The sequence below is a fragment of the Chanodichthys erythropterus genome, chromosome 8, assembly GCF_024489055.1.
Source record: "Chanodichthys erythropterus isolate Z2021 chromosome 8, ASM2448905v1, whole genome shotgun sequence".
Classification (NCBI taxonomy): Eukaryota; Metazoa; Chordata; class Actinopteri; order Cypriniformes; family Xenocyprididae; genus Chanodichthys; species Chanodichthys erythropterus.
This window is the reverse complement of record NC_090228.1, coordinates 35526601-35541505: the sequence shown is the minus strand read 5'-3', so window position 1 is coordinate 35541505 and position 14905 is coordinate 35526601.

Here is a 14905-nt window from a genome sequence, read left to right as displayed (position 1 = left end):
CCAGAAAAAAAAAAAAAAAATGGTTTGACATTAAAGTATTGGCTAAAAAACGTGTCACAGCACACAGACGAGAAATGTCCGCAACTGGAGGAGGACAGACAACAACGGAACTTTCCCCATTGGACAACCGCATAGCCTGCATCATCGGAGACACAGCTCTGTCCGGGATTACTAAGGACGGTGACACTGATGCTCTTGAGACAGAACAAACCGGGCCATCTAACACCCAAAGTGAAGGTAAAACAAACCAACTGGAATAGGATATTGTGTTTGCATACATTTTATTTCAATTTGTAAACTTTTTTTTAATGAAATCATTCATAGGATAAACTCAATTAAATTAATGTGAACATGTTTGTCCTTAATAGCGACACCCGTTGTGCCTGAGGAGCTGGGCCCATCCATTGCCCCTTCCATGCGCCGTGCGCCAAGAGTGCTGAGTGAGGCGGTGCTACAAAATCAAGAGGAAACAACAAAATCCATTAATGACCTAAAGGATCAACTGAGAAACATAACGAATGTATTGATTCAAATCAACGAGTCTCTGAAAAAGATTGCCTCTTGCGCAAATACAATTGCTAATAAACGATAAACCGCTGACTAATGTGATTTCAGTTATTTGTTTCCAAGAAGCTGCAAAACACAAAACGAAATCGCTGTAATGTTTCTGCACTCGAGCAAAGGCCAGACTTACTTAAAATGTTTGTATGATCCTCTGTCTTGTCTGAATGCCAGCGGCATTAAGAGGTGGCAGGGGCACTGCATCGGGCATAGGGCCGTCTGGTCTTGGGGGTTCCTGCAGAGGGATGCCCTGTCTGATGGCCTAGTTGTGTAGCACACTGCAAGCCATGATGATTTTGCACGCTTTTTCTGGCTGATACTGCAGTGTCCCTCCCATGCTTGACAGACACAGCCATCGTCCTTTCAGCAGGCCTACTGCGCGCTCAACTGTGCTCCTTGAGCGCGCATGGGCACGGTTGTACGCCTGTTCCTGCTCGGTCCTCGGGTTGGTTAGGGGGGTCATTAGCCATGGCTTTAGCGGGTAACCTTGATCACCTAATGATGAAATAGTTTTAAGTAATTGTACATAGCCCTACAATAGCATTTTAAACATGTTGTAGCCTTAAATTCACCAATGAGCCAGCCATCCTCAACAGCGCCTTCTTGGAAACGCACACCCACAGAGCTATTCTGCAGAATGAACGAGTCGTGTGTTCCTCCAGGCCACCGCGCAACGACGTTTAATAACAACAAATTTGCATCACAAATTATTTGCACGTTAACAGAATGAAACCCTTTTCTATTTACATAATTAAATTCGTTGGTTGATGGTGCTTTTATGGCGATGTGGGTGCAGTCTATGGCTCCAATTATGTTTGGGAATCTTGCAATAGCATGAAAGTCCCGTTTTATTGCAGCTTGTTGAGGATTTCGATAAGGGAACTGGATGTAGGTTGGGGCCAAGGAAATAATTGCATCAAACACTGCCGGCATGATCCTACTCACTGATGGCTGGGATATACCACATATGTCTCCAACCTCACGCTGAAATGTGCCAGTAGCTAAAAATCCAAGGGTGGACAGGAGTTGGATGTGCATGGGAATGGCTTTCGTGCGATTTGTTTCTCTCTCCAACACTGGTCCTAAATCACGATACAAATCCAGCAGTACATTTTTGGGAAAGCGGTACCTACTTAGAAGCCACTCTGTGCTCTCGCCAAGCAGATCAGCGCGATCTTGGAAAACGCGCTCTCTGCGGAGCGCATTGTTTGCCAAGTCTTCCAATAACGCAAGATAAGCCATTGCACTGAGACAAACATATTTCACAGCTGTCTTTTATAGGGTTTGACACCAATTAAGCATCGTGTTTAAAACTAGACAAATTATAAATTGAGTGTTTTTTAACTAAAGGAAACACAGGACATATGTGGATTGCTTAATGCTTACTGTGACACTCTTAAATGCTTTTTATGTGTAGTGTCGCTATTCTACCACTAGATTATCTGCGTAAGCATGCTCAGAGGTGTGCTTATATTTACACACATTTCTACGTATAAGTACAACTTGGTGAATCCCACACTTTGCGTGAAACTGTTCTTACCCACTCACTACGCACAAATCTGTCCGTACGCACCATTGATAAATGAGGGCCCAGGAGGATATACAACTCCAACAGCACTGTTTGGATATAACTGCTGCACTATTTTGAAAAATTATACTTTGGATATGTGCTCATTAGTCTGAGAACATTTGAGAGGTATACAGATATCTGTACGTATAGAGTTTTACATTATAAACGATGGTCAGATTGCATCCTTTCTTGAAGAATGATGATGGAGAGCAAATCATTCCGAAGATAATGTGATGCAAACAATGGATAATATATAAATATTTCATGGATTTAACGTTTTTTTTTTTTGTTTTGCAATGGACATTTTACCCAAGTGCCATGGATTGGATTCATCTCACGATCTCTATTTCATTATAAAGGTTATTTGCACAACCCACACAAATTAATTAATGGTGTTGGAGCATCTATAACGTTATCTTAAAAAAAAACACCGCAGATTGACAGTAAACCTTTAGTACTATCTAATGATATTGTTATCTTTATTAATATTTTAGATAGTATCTAAGATAGATAGCTCCTGCTAACATGGTCACGTCGCGCTAGGCGGGCATGGTTTAAGCAACCAGTCACATGGGCTCCAACCACGTCCCGCCTCTTTGCCCATTTTCAGTTATCCGTGAGTGACGTGTGGTGACGCACTGCTAAGATGGCAGCAGCCTCATTTTCGCTTCAAAACTGCTGTTCAGAACTTATGGGTGACGTCACGGACACCACGTCCATATTTTTTTACAGTCTATGGTATTTACTTGAACTTATAAGGTAAGCTAATATCTGTGGTTTGATCCATTCCAGACCTAGTCATAATAATAATAATAATTTAAAATGAACTAAATAAAGCTTTCTCAGAACTTGACGCGTGATGCCACACTGACTGACATATACATCCGAATTATGGTCACATGCCAAGAGCAATATTGTTTTATAGTGTTAAAATATTTCAAAAACATGAGCTTTATTTTAATCAAACAGCTAATAATAAATATATCTCAGTCAGACAGCTGACTCCTAACAATCAGTATCCCAAACGCTTTGAACAACTCAGAACGTCAGTGGAGAAAGGCATATAGTTCATCATAACATACATCATACATCATAATATACATCATAGACTCGCTATATTACTAAATCTACACAATTTTTCAAATCAGCAGAAAATATACCGGTATAACTTGGCTTGTCTCAAGACTTTCCTGCTTCAGAGCAGTCATAGTTAATGATATGCGAAAGCCTGCCGGCACGTTGTTTGTGATTGGTTACAAGGTAGCCTGTGACGTCACAAACACCACCGATTTCAAACCGTGGGTTTTTGGTTTACTGCAGTTTCAAACATAAAATACTCAGCAATGGTGCTGACTTATGAATTTGCACATGGTTCATCTTAAAGCATATTAAAAAACAACAACAACAACAACATAGACATATAGACAACATTAAAATCTTGATTTTCACCACAGGGGGTCTTTAAATGATACACAAGACAGAGAAAACAAGTATCAATGCATCCATTCATAAATCAGGAGAATAAATGATAAAAATTCCTCTACAGTGTGAAAGCGAACCGAACCAAGACAAAAATGCAACATTGTAACAAATGTAGTCCCCATTTCGGAACAAAACAAACAATCCATAGGTGTGTAAACACCCTTATTTCTTTTATTGGGTCTCTCTACTTAGACTAACACCAGGCCATGAGAGAAATCCAGAGTAGCTTTAGTTCTGGCAGGTCATGGTAGTCAAGCTCACATCAGCTGACACTCAGCTGATTCACCTTGACCTATAGGAATACGACACCTATCACCGCATTCATATATATGTGGTCCATTCAGTATTATCAGCAGCTTATTGCATTGCTCAGGAGCTACTTAAATGACAAATTTAGCGGACGAGACCACTATGAATTGTATAATCCGAAATTTAGAGAATTTACACGGATTTCACTTCATGTTCAATTTGGAAGTGACCTGAAACATGTCAGATGAGATCTGCACTCGTCACGCAAGGGGGAAGGACATCAAGAAGGAGATAAAGAATCCATGTTTCACCCTCTATAAATCTCAGCATCTTCACAAAGCAAAGCTAAGTTTCCTTTTTAAGCTCTTTCAGTGCTTCCCACATTTTGTGGACGGGAAAACACAGATCATGGTACCTGATGTGATTCAGTTTCAAAAGGCTATAATTTCATGTATGCTCCACACGTTTCAAAGTTAATTGTGGTCCTGTTGCACGTTCTACCTGCTCACACAGTGCTCAGACTGCTTCAAAGTGGTTCACAATCAATGTATACTATAGTGCACATTTATGCCAAGTGATTGCTTATGCTGATATGACTAATGCTGTTCAACATTGACAAAAGTTTACTTTATGGATTTGTAAGTTATTGTAAATGGTTGTAAGAATGTTATTATCTACCTCATCTAAACATGAATGAGCAGCCCGCAATAGTAAGCATACACATGTGTATTTAGGATTTGTTCATAAATAAGTCATTAAAAATGTATACTCCCCCTGGGTATTATTTTGGTTTGCAAACTGTATTTAATTTGATTTATATTCAATTAATGATTAACTCCATTTCATATACAGTAATTACATTTCTCGTTAATTTGAAGTTAACTATTGTAGCTTCTGACCATTTTTGTGCTGTGGGTAGAAGGATTTTCCACACAGCTACAAGTATTTCAGATCTGTGGGAAGCACTGTTTTGCTGAATACTATCAGGTTATTGACAACATGCCTGTTTAAGGCATCTGGGATGGGCAGGGATTTTTTTTGCCCAGAACAGAACCATACCGCCAATCCTGTCATCTTTGGCAATAGTGGTCCTGACAGAACTAAAACTGAGAGTGTAAGTTAAAGGTACAAAGTGGTTACCCGTGATTCTCCTGTGTTCTCCTTCTGTTTCCTAGTGGATTATATTGAAGAGTGTTTTGTTTGGACTCCTATTCGTCAAGCGATTCCTTTCTACCACAGTACACCATGACAAGTACTACTAGTAGTAGTAGTAATAATTTCATGAATATTTAAATCTGGTGCATTTCGTAGCTGTCAGGGAGTCAACCCAGTCACCACCGTCATCACGCACCACATTCACCTGATTACTAATTTCCTGCACCTGTCTACAATCACCAGTCTACTCTACAAAACTGCACTCTTCTTGTTCATTCACTGTCTGGTCTTAACCTTACCTTGTTGTGTTCTCGGATCGTCTTACCTGTGCTCTACTCACCTGTTGTTCCCATACCATCCTGGTTCTCCTCAGCCCCTGCTCTCTGTTGTCTCAATGCTAATTGGTTCTTGGATCACCTGGAAAAGACACAACGACTGCATCAGTCACAGATAAGCTGAACCAAGACTTTCCTTATCCAAAAAAAGTTTAAGATCTGCTGATCCTACATCCTGACATAACATCACATGAAATACTAAGGTGAAGTACATTGTATTTAGCATTTAAGGTAAAGATGATATCAGATGAATGATTCTGTTAAAGGGGCTATATGTAAGATTTTTACTTTAATAAAGCATAAAAATACCCCAATAAGTTTGCAGATATTGAGGAAACATGCTAAGTTCAATTACTTGTTTCTCAGTAAAACAATGCTACAGCCAGATATTTTACTTTAATGTCTGTCTTTGTTTTGGTTTGTGCGAAAAACGCGTGCTGCAGTTTATCCAATAGTATTCGACATCACAGTTGCCAATTGGCGGAAAACACAGCGTATTGCAGTAACGGCAAACAAACTGGGTCAGAGAATAGCAGATTCTACCTAACCTAAAAAAAACTCTGAATCTATCTAAATATCTCTATGAACAACAGCATATTAAAACACAGATAAATCAACTCATCAGCTTACAGTGTGTAAGTCTCCTCGGCTTTCATTGTCAATTGCGCTCCCTCTTGTTGCGTGCCAAGCTGGCCACCCGTGTCTTCGAATGAGGGGAAGGGGCAAACAATATTTTGAATTTGGACTGCAGTACCCATTTCGACCACTGGGTGTCATTCCTACATAGAGCCCCTTTAACCCTTAAATGCATACCTCGGGTCTTTTGTGACCCGGGACGTCATTCACTACCCTCCTCCTCGTTCATTTTTTAAAGTTAGACATCAACCTTCTTGGTATTCCTCAATCAATTCATTATAAAGAATATAACAAGAACAAAAAATCATAAAATTATAAAAGAGTGCCTATTTTTGTATTCATTTTTTGTAAAAATTGTATAGGGTCGCAAACGACCTGAGGTGTGTATGAGTGTACATATATTTTTCTGCACAACAATAATTGAATCTTAGATGACGGAATAAGTGCGATTCACCTTTATTCCACAAGGTGGCAGTGTCTGATACACAATGCTGAAGTGACGACTCATTCAGACAGAAAACGAAATAATAGTAACAACATGAAATGGCTCAGTGATTTACTGCAGAGTAAGTACTGAACGCAATGAAATATGACTGTAACTGTTACTGGATTGATCTGGTGAAGCTGTTAGTGATAGAAATATTGATTTTGAAGATGTTGAAAATGAAATAGTTTTGAGAATACGTTTGAGATCGCGAATGGGCTCATATTTGTGACCAGAAACATAAAACTAGCCCATTATTTGCTGAATTTACTGGGAAATGAGCTCAGATGAGGACAGTGATGGCATAAAACATCTGCTCAGAATGAGCCCTTTCAAGCTCCAAAAGGTAACAAAATACGATTTATTTTATTCTTCTGTAATTGTTACTCTAATATCAGAGGAGTTTTATATTATCGCGACAGGTAGAGATCCTTCCATGTTAGATATAGTTCCGGGTCGATAAAGACCCGAATATGTAAGAATGATTGGCGAAACAGTCATGCATTTAAGGGTTAAGCAAAGTTTCAAGCAAGAGTTTTCTGCCACTTCCTTTTCTCTTTATTGTAAGTCAAATAAGCCAGAGACTCTCACTTATTGTCATTAATGGCTCTTGGAGCACCTGTCCCAAGCTTTGAATAGGTATGCAGACTGATTGGATTGGCACCTATGCATTTGATTGACACTGTTACGCTAATTAGATCATGGCTGGGAAAAGCCGGGAACGGGCTGATTCCTGCAATGCATTTGGATGCTTTGTTTAGATTGTCTCCACCTCTACTGTATGTATCCCTCCCCCTTGAATATATATAAACTTCAGTGTACACTGCCTTGATGACTTCAGCTACCGACAGCACGTGTTCTCAATAAAGATTCCTGCTGAAGACACATCCAAGTCTCCTAGTCTTCACTTCTGTGATTTCCAACAGTTTCTAGTGTGTTCATAATGCATTATGCTCACATATTTATTGAAATGTGTCATTTAAAAATAATCTTCTCACAGATCCATCTTAATGTTCTATTACATGGATAATCTTCCCATCCTGTGGATTAAGTCAAAACACAGTCTTTATCATCACTGTGACTATTAGGTTGTCCAGACCTCCAGAACCTGAAAGAACAGATCAGCATTGGATGTTCAGTGCTGCTTTCTGTGAGATATGATCATTAGAGAATAATCAGTTCAATTCAGTGATTTCTCAGCCAGAGGTCATGTTGGTGCCATCAACCCATTTCCATCTGCCCTCCACATCACTGTCAGTCAGACCAATCCAGAGACTAACAGAACTGACAAATTCCTAAGAATAAAAACACAGATACATTTAATCATTTACGGTTATAAGCTAAACACACTTTCACTCACTTGTTCCTCTCTGTTGTTTAAGATGATCAGATCTGCTCCTCTCTCTGTACAGTATCTTCTGCTCTCAGCCTAGTTCCTCTCCTCAGAGGAACTGAAGTAAAGACTGGATTGATAGTAACTGTCTCTTTTAAAATAAGTCACTTAACCCTAACGCATCACTTAACAAATGACAGCTATGAACACAATCTCAATAGTATTCATAGGGATTGTACCTATGTGACCGATTGAAATATGCATTTAAATTCCTAAATCTGAAACAGTAAAAATATTTTACATATATGATCTTGTGAATATGTTTAAAACTGTTTATAAAATGTACATATGTAATTTGTTTGTCATTTTGGGTTCATCTGTGATTTATTAGTTTGGCACATTAAGGTGTGCGATCGATTGCTCTTGCCTGCTGTTAAGTCTGACGTCAGGCGGCAGCGCTTCCGGGTCCTAACGCTCTATCTCATACCACAAGAAAACAACAAATGGTGCTAATATACACACACACAATGTGGTGTAATACTACAAAAAAATTATAATCATAACCTTTATCTCCATACCAAAATTCCAGATGGCCAGACAATGATTCATCTTATATAAATCGTTAAAATATAAATGTCTGTGACGTTGTGAGCACGGAGCAAGCGGCAACCTCCCCCTTTCTCTCTGAAGCCAATACGGAAGTAACTTAAACTGCGATTCATCGACTGGCCGCTAGGGACAGGCTCCAAAAGAGAGCAGAATCTCATAGAGTCCCATGTTAAATTGGCCAAGTTTATAGCAGAAAAAAACATGTTTACAAGTTGGTTCAAATTGTGGTTTTGGTCTATACTGCTATTTTTGCCCTTTATGACAACTCTGAGGGGGGTGAATTTTTTTTATAACTTATCCGTTTAAATTATATTAAGCCTTAAAGTTCTGCATAATTAAGGGCGTGGTCACTTGAGTGACAGGTAGATTGCGCTGCTGTCTGTGAGCCGTCATGTTACCTCAGCTGCCGCTGAATTTGGCATCTGAGCCATTTTTGTGCTTTTTTCTCTCGATTATTTTATACAATTATAAAATATGGCTTGCTGCATAATATTCGAGACTGATGTGTGTCTGTGTAGATGTGCATTAATGGGGAAGAGACACAGAACACACGTTGTTGGATCGTGGCATTGGCTGAAAGTTTTGATTGTGAGATTTACTACAATGACAATGGCGGGAGGATATCAAAATCCGACAGCACTGCTTGGATATTATAACTAAAACTGCTGCACTATTTTGAAAAAAATATACTTTGGAAACAGGCTCATTTGTTTGTTAGATACGATCGTATACAGTTTTACAACATAAAGGCTGTTCAGATTGCATCCCTTCTTGAAGAACGATGACAGAGAGCAGATCATTCAGAAGAAATGTGACATGTTTTTTTGTTTTGCAATGGACACTTTACCCAAGTGCCACAGATTGGATTCATCTCGCGATCTCTATTTCATTATAAAGGTATGAAGTCCCATTTGATTTTCCATGTTGTTATTTGCACACCCAACACTACTGGTGTTGGAGGATCTATATCTTAAAGAAACACCGTAGACTGACAGTAAACCTTTAGAACGTTCTGATGATAAAACTTATCTTCATTAATATTTTAGATCGTATCTAAGATAGATAGATAGCTCCTTTGCTGCTAACATGGTCACGTCGAGCTAGGCGGGCGTGGTTTCAGCAACCAGTCATATCAGCTCAAACCACCTCCCGCCTCTTTGCCCATTTTCAGTTATCCGGGAGTGACGTGCGGTGACTGTTGGGAAAATTCATTGATTATTAACGTATTACTAGTAGAGAATAGCTTGTATGAACAACACTGGAAAGCACCGGGTTTTCTGCACTGAGAGCATCAAGCGTAAATGAAATATAAGTGTATTCAATGCAAATTATAAAAGCAAAGTTGTGGAAAGTACCAAAGAAACCATTAAAACATGTTTTTTAAAAAATATAGCGGTTGGCGATCCGCCACCATTAAAACCAAAGCTGAGGGGTACTCATAGATAATGGTGGCAAAACGCCAGGGTGGAGCAAAAAGAAAAAGATAGCTCATTGGTTCTGTAACGATAAGAAAAACATATAAAACGAGCTGATTAATACTGTCTAGATCAGATGCGATGCCTGATGAGAAGCTGACATCTCACTTTGTTGCCTGGCAATAAAGAATATCTTTTGAAGACCTGGAACTTCTGACTCTGAGAGCTTTTTTGAGAAGAGAACAGAATCATCTTAGGACACTGCAGACTGGCCACAACATAATTGGCGAGCGGCAGCCAGGAGCAGCGAGAGGTCAGAGGTGGCCCCCACGGCGGGACTGCTGCAGGAGGCCCTACAAAACAAAAAGGCGCCAAACAAAGAGGTAAGCACTTTTGCTTATATTTGTTTTGTATGGCCCCTTGTGAGCTGATGCCTGGGTGGTAACTATAAGACCTCAGCAAAACGAACCTAAATTTAAATTAAAATAATAAATGAAAGAATTAAGAAAATTAAGATAATTAAGATTAAAATGATTTATTGTGAATATTAAAATGAGGAACAATTTCCAGGTCTTTGAAGATAGCGCATGCGTAGACTAGTAGTATTTAACACGCAGAAGTGCGTTGTGCCAGAAGTTGGCTTTAGAAGTATTTAACACGCAGAAGTGCGTTTTGCCAGAAGTTGGCTGTAGAAGTAGTATTTAACACGCAGAAGTGCGTTGTGCCAGAAGTTGGCTTTAGAAGTATTTAACACGCAGAAGTGCGTTTTGCCAGAAGTTGGCTATATAAGAAGTGTTTTATGCAGAAGTGCATCTCTGTCTGCCTGAAGGAGGCACAGAGGAATGTGTGTGCGCAGAAGTGCGCTTGTTGTTTGATGTGTGTCAGGGAAGCCTTTTGAAGAGTAGGCAGCCCAGTAACTGTGTTGTATAATAAGTGTATAAAAATAAGGTGGATAGAAGAATTCTTTGGCTTTGTATAATTTGCATTGAGGAAAAAGTATGCTTAGAATTGATGAAAGTATTTAAAGGTATTTTTGTGAATTGGGAAAACAAGCTTATTAATGGATAATGAGAATCAAAATAAAAATGGAAATGTAAAATGTGAAAAAACTTATGTGAGAACAAAAAATACTCCAAAGAGTTTGTGTTGCAGATTATTTGGACATTTTCCAGATTGCAGACGCTGTGATCCAAATAAAGAAACACAGCCATTGATAAATAAAATAAATAAATAAGACTGAATTGTTTTCCCACTGTCACAAAAATCAAAAAAAAAAAAAGTTAATGTAGTGTAAATATACTGTATATGAAGTGTGAGTGAAATCCCGGGTGTGTGAGTGAGCACTGAAGTGTCCGTGAGCTTGAGGAGGGGAGAGAGGTGTGTGCGTGTGTGAGTGTGCAGTAGAGCAGAAATAGAGAGATTCCTTTCTGAGAAGCAGCAGTTGGCCAGGATCCATGTTTGAATTACTTGTATCAGAATATGAGAAGGATAGAATGAGGGAGTGTTTGAGGCTGGATAGAGAAGAAACTAAATTTAGACAAGCATTAAAAGAGTCCCAAGGGATACGAAATCATTTTTGGCTTGAAACTGAATATATAGACATTAATGGGCAGAGAGGGGAACTCACTGAACAGAAAAAAGAACAGTTGCTGAGAGATTTGGTAAAAGTCACCAATGCAAAATTGATTGAGAAAGAATGGCCTTTAGTGAATTGGAGTGAAGAAATCAAAAAACAAATAACACTTGAAAAGCTAAGACCATATTTAGCCAAATTTTGCCATCCCAGAACAACACTTCTGGAAACATTGCTAACAACAGCTGAAATAGAATTAGACCCAATTCTCATTCCCTATTTGAAAAGAAATGTTGGGTATCGTTGGCCTCAGGATTTGGGAGGAGCAACTATACTAAAAAATATTTACATCATTGTAAGTACATGCACAAGGCCAGTACAGTGGGAAAGTGACAGGATTTTTAAAATAGGGAAAAAAGGAGTTAGAAGTGTCACAACCACTAACTGGACGCTGGGAAAACTGACAGTGTCAGTGGTGCTGAGGAACAACCCAGAACACATACATCACTTGTGGGTGGAGATAAGGAGGGGCAAAAGAGAATTAGAGGAGCAGCCAGTGACTGTGGAAGATGACAGACCTTCAAGCAGAGAAGCAGAAGCGAAAGAGGGGGAGGAAGGGGAGGAGGATTTTGAATACTAGAGAGAGAGAAAGTTTGATTGAAGTGTTTGAGCCATTGGATTTTATTACTTTTCCCAAAACACAATTGCAAATTTCAGTAACAGTAGTGGGAGGATTTAATGCAAATTTAACCCCATGTCTCACTTATTCATATTGGGCAGGAGGAATAACAGCAATTGGGCGGAGAGTTGAGGAGAACGAACTCTGGAGTTTTGAATTGATCTGCTTGGGGGAAGACATTATTTGGAAACGCAACAATTACAGTTGGCTGGATCTGGAAGACGTGACTCCGAAGCCATTGACTGAGGTACAAATAAGAGCAATTTTAAAATACATGAGAAAAAGAAAGACCATCAAACTATTGTTTTAAAGTCCTCAACCCAGTACAAGTCCGGTGAAGGTCAGGGGTCGAATACTTTTAGTGGTCCTCATCTGACTAATCCGGTGAAGAATTAAAATAAAATTGAAAAATGATTTAACTGGGGTTAAAGAGATAAAAGATTGGTCACAAGACACAATGGCTTCGAAGTCACCGGAAACAGACATACCAGTAGAACGAATAATAACACAATACCCCATATGCAGAGATATTATTAAGAAATTATCAAAAAAGTGGGAAAAAAGGACCAAAAAATTAAAAACAAAATGGCCAGCAGAGGGAACATTTGATGTAGCAATGTGTAGAGAAATGAAAGCATTAATAAAGAACCATAAGCCACATGACAAAACCAAGAAAAGAGAACAAAAGAGACAAAAAGAACAGGAGGTTTTAGACCTCTTCATACAACAGGCAATAAAAGATCACAAGAAGAAACAATTGGAAGAACAGAAAAAGAAGATGGAAGAAAAGGTGGAGCGCCCACCTCCCTATGCACCTCCCTATCAAGAAGCAAAAAAGCAAATGCCTATGGTAAGAGGTACACTAGAGGTGGATGGACATTTAAGTGTTGATGAAACTGATGAAGAGGATGATGAAGAACAACAAAGAAAAGAAAGAGAAGAGGAATACGCCCACCAGAAAGATGATGAGCAAGGAAGCCATCAAGAAAACAATGGACAGAAAAAAACTAACAAGCCTGTACCAGAGAAGAGAAGGCTAACAGCGAACACAAAGACACAACAACAACAACAACAACAAGAACAAAGGGAAGAAGAACAAAGGAGCCCACTGATGGACCACTCCTATGTGAAGCAAAAAAGACAAGAAGAAGAACGAAAAGGAGGAGGAAAAAGAAATCCATTATTGAGCAATCCCTATTTCTATATGGGAGAAGCCATACAGGAGCTAAACAGAACTGGAAGAGATAGCGACAACGAACCCATGACACAGGAACAGGAAGAAAGTGGCAGTGTGGATTCATTGGACCATGAGTTAAATAAGCTTCAGGAAGCTGCTGAAAAGCTAAGTCTGGAAAAACAACAAAGACGCCTGACTAGAAGGGCTCGATACCTGAGAAGGAACCTTGTGAGAGATGAGAATGAACATTGGCAAAGGAGAAGAGCACACTCAGCCAGCCCAGTGGGAAGACACAGAAGAAATAGCTTACAGGAGGAATACAGAAGGGTCTCAGGAACTCTTCGACTTGAGAAAATACCTCCAGGAAATCCGATGTGGCGAAATGGAGCAGAAAGACGACTCATATCCCCTGCAGAATCCATGCCATTCCTAACACCACAACCGAAAGGAAGCTTGACAGAGAACTGGGGTGATCTAAACCCCTTTCAAGAACTAGAGAGATACTCTCCAGGAGGATACAACTCAATGTTGCAACCAGAGGTCACATGTGACTTGACAGCTCCCGTACCCCAGGCACCTATGCTACAAAAGAAGAGCAAGCAACTCCCCATCCTGATTAAGGGGGAACAAGCGCAATACGTGCCCTGGGCAGGACAAGACTTGGAAGGACTTGTGGCTCGCCTACCAGACATACATGAAGGAGCTGGAAAATGGATTCGACTATTGGAGGCAGAAACAATGGGAAAGATATTGGCCATTGGAGACATCAAGGCCTTGCTGGCAAAGAGTGTGGGAGGAGCCAAGACCAATGAGATCCTTGAGGATGCAGGCTTGAAGTCTGCAGTAGGAGGAACAAGGAAGGATGCCACCACCTTTGATCAGTACCGATCCATGATATGGAGAGTACTGAGGAAACACTACCCGACACAAATGGATCCCAAGCTACTGAAAGGAGAACAGCTGGGAGAAATGGAGAACCCCACCTCCTACATCCAGAAACAATTAAGAAGATGGAAGGAAGAACTGGAAAAGGATCCAGAAGGAGACATAGTGATGACAACACTTTTCAGAACTGCCATAGTGGAAGCCATGCCCTCAGCAGTGAAAGCAAGATTGGAAGATGTAGTGGGTCTGAATTCAAAGACAACAAAGGAATTCTGTGACCACGTGGCTCATGCAGTGGAACAATATAGGAAAAATGAACAAAAACTGAAGAACCAAGAAAGAGAACTGCAAAGAAAATTGACTCAACTACAACTAGAAGACCTGGCCAGCAAAAAGAAAAAAGTTCAAGCTACCCTGAAGAGTGGTGAAGATCAAACTGCAGTGATGGCCACAGTGAACATGTCAAGCCCACCTATGCAAGCTCCAGCTGTAATACCAGCACAGGCTCCAGTAATGGCAGCAGCACCAGCATCAGTGCCAGCACCAGTCCCTCAGAACACATCTGCACCAATAGGAGGTGTGCAACAACCAAATACACCAATTGTGATCTACCTACCTGAACAGCAGAACAACAGGAACCCAGCTGAACAACAGCAGAGAGGAAGAGGAAGAGGGAGACAATTCAACAGTCAACAGAAGAATGGTCCTCCGGGAATGTGTTGGGGATGCAACCAATTCGGACACAACAAGAAGGATTGCCCA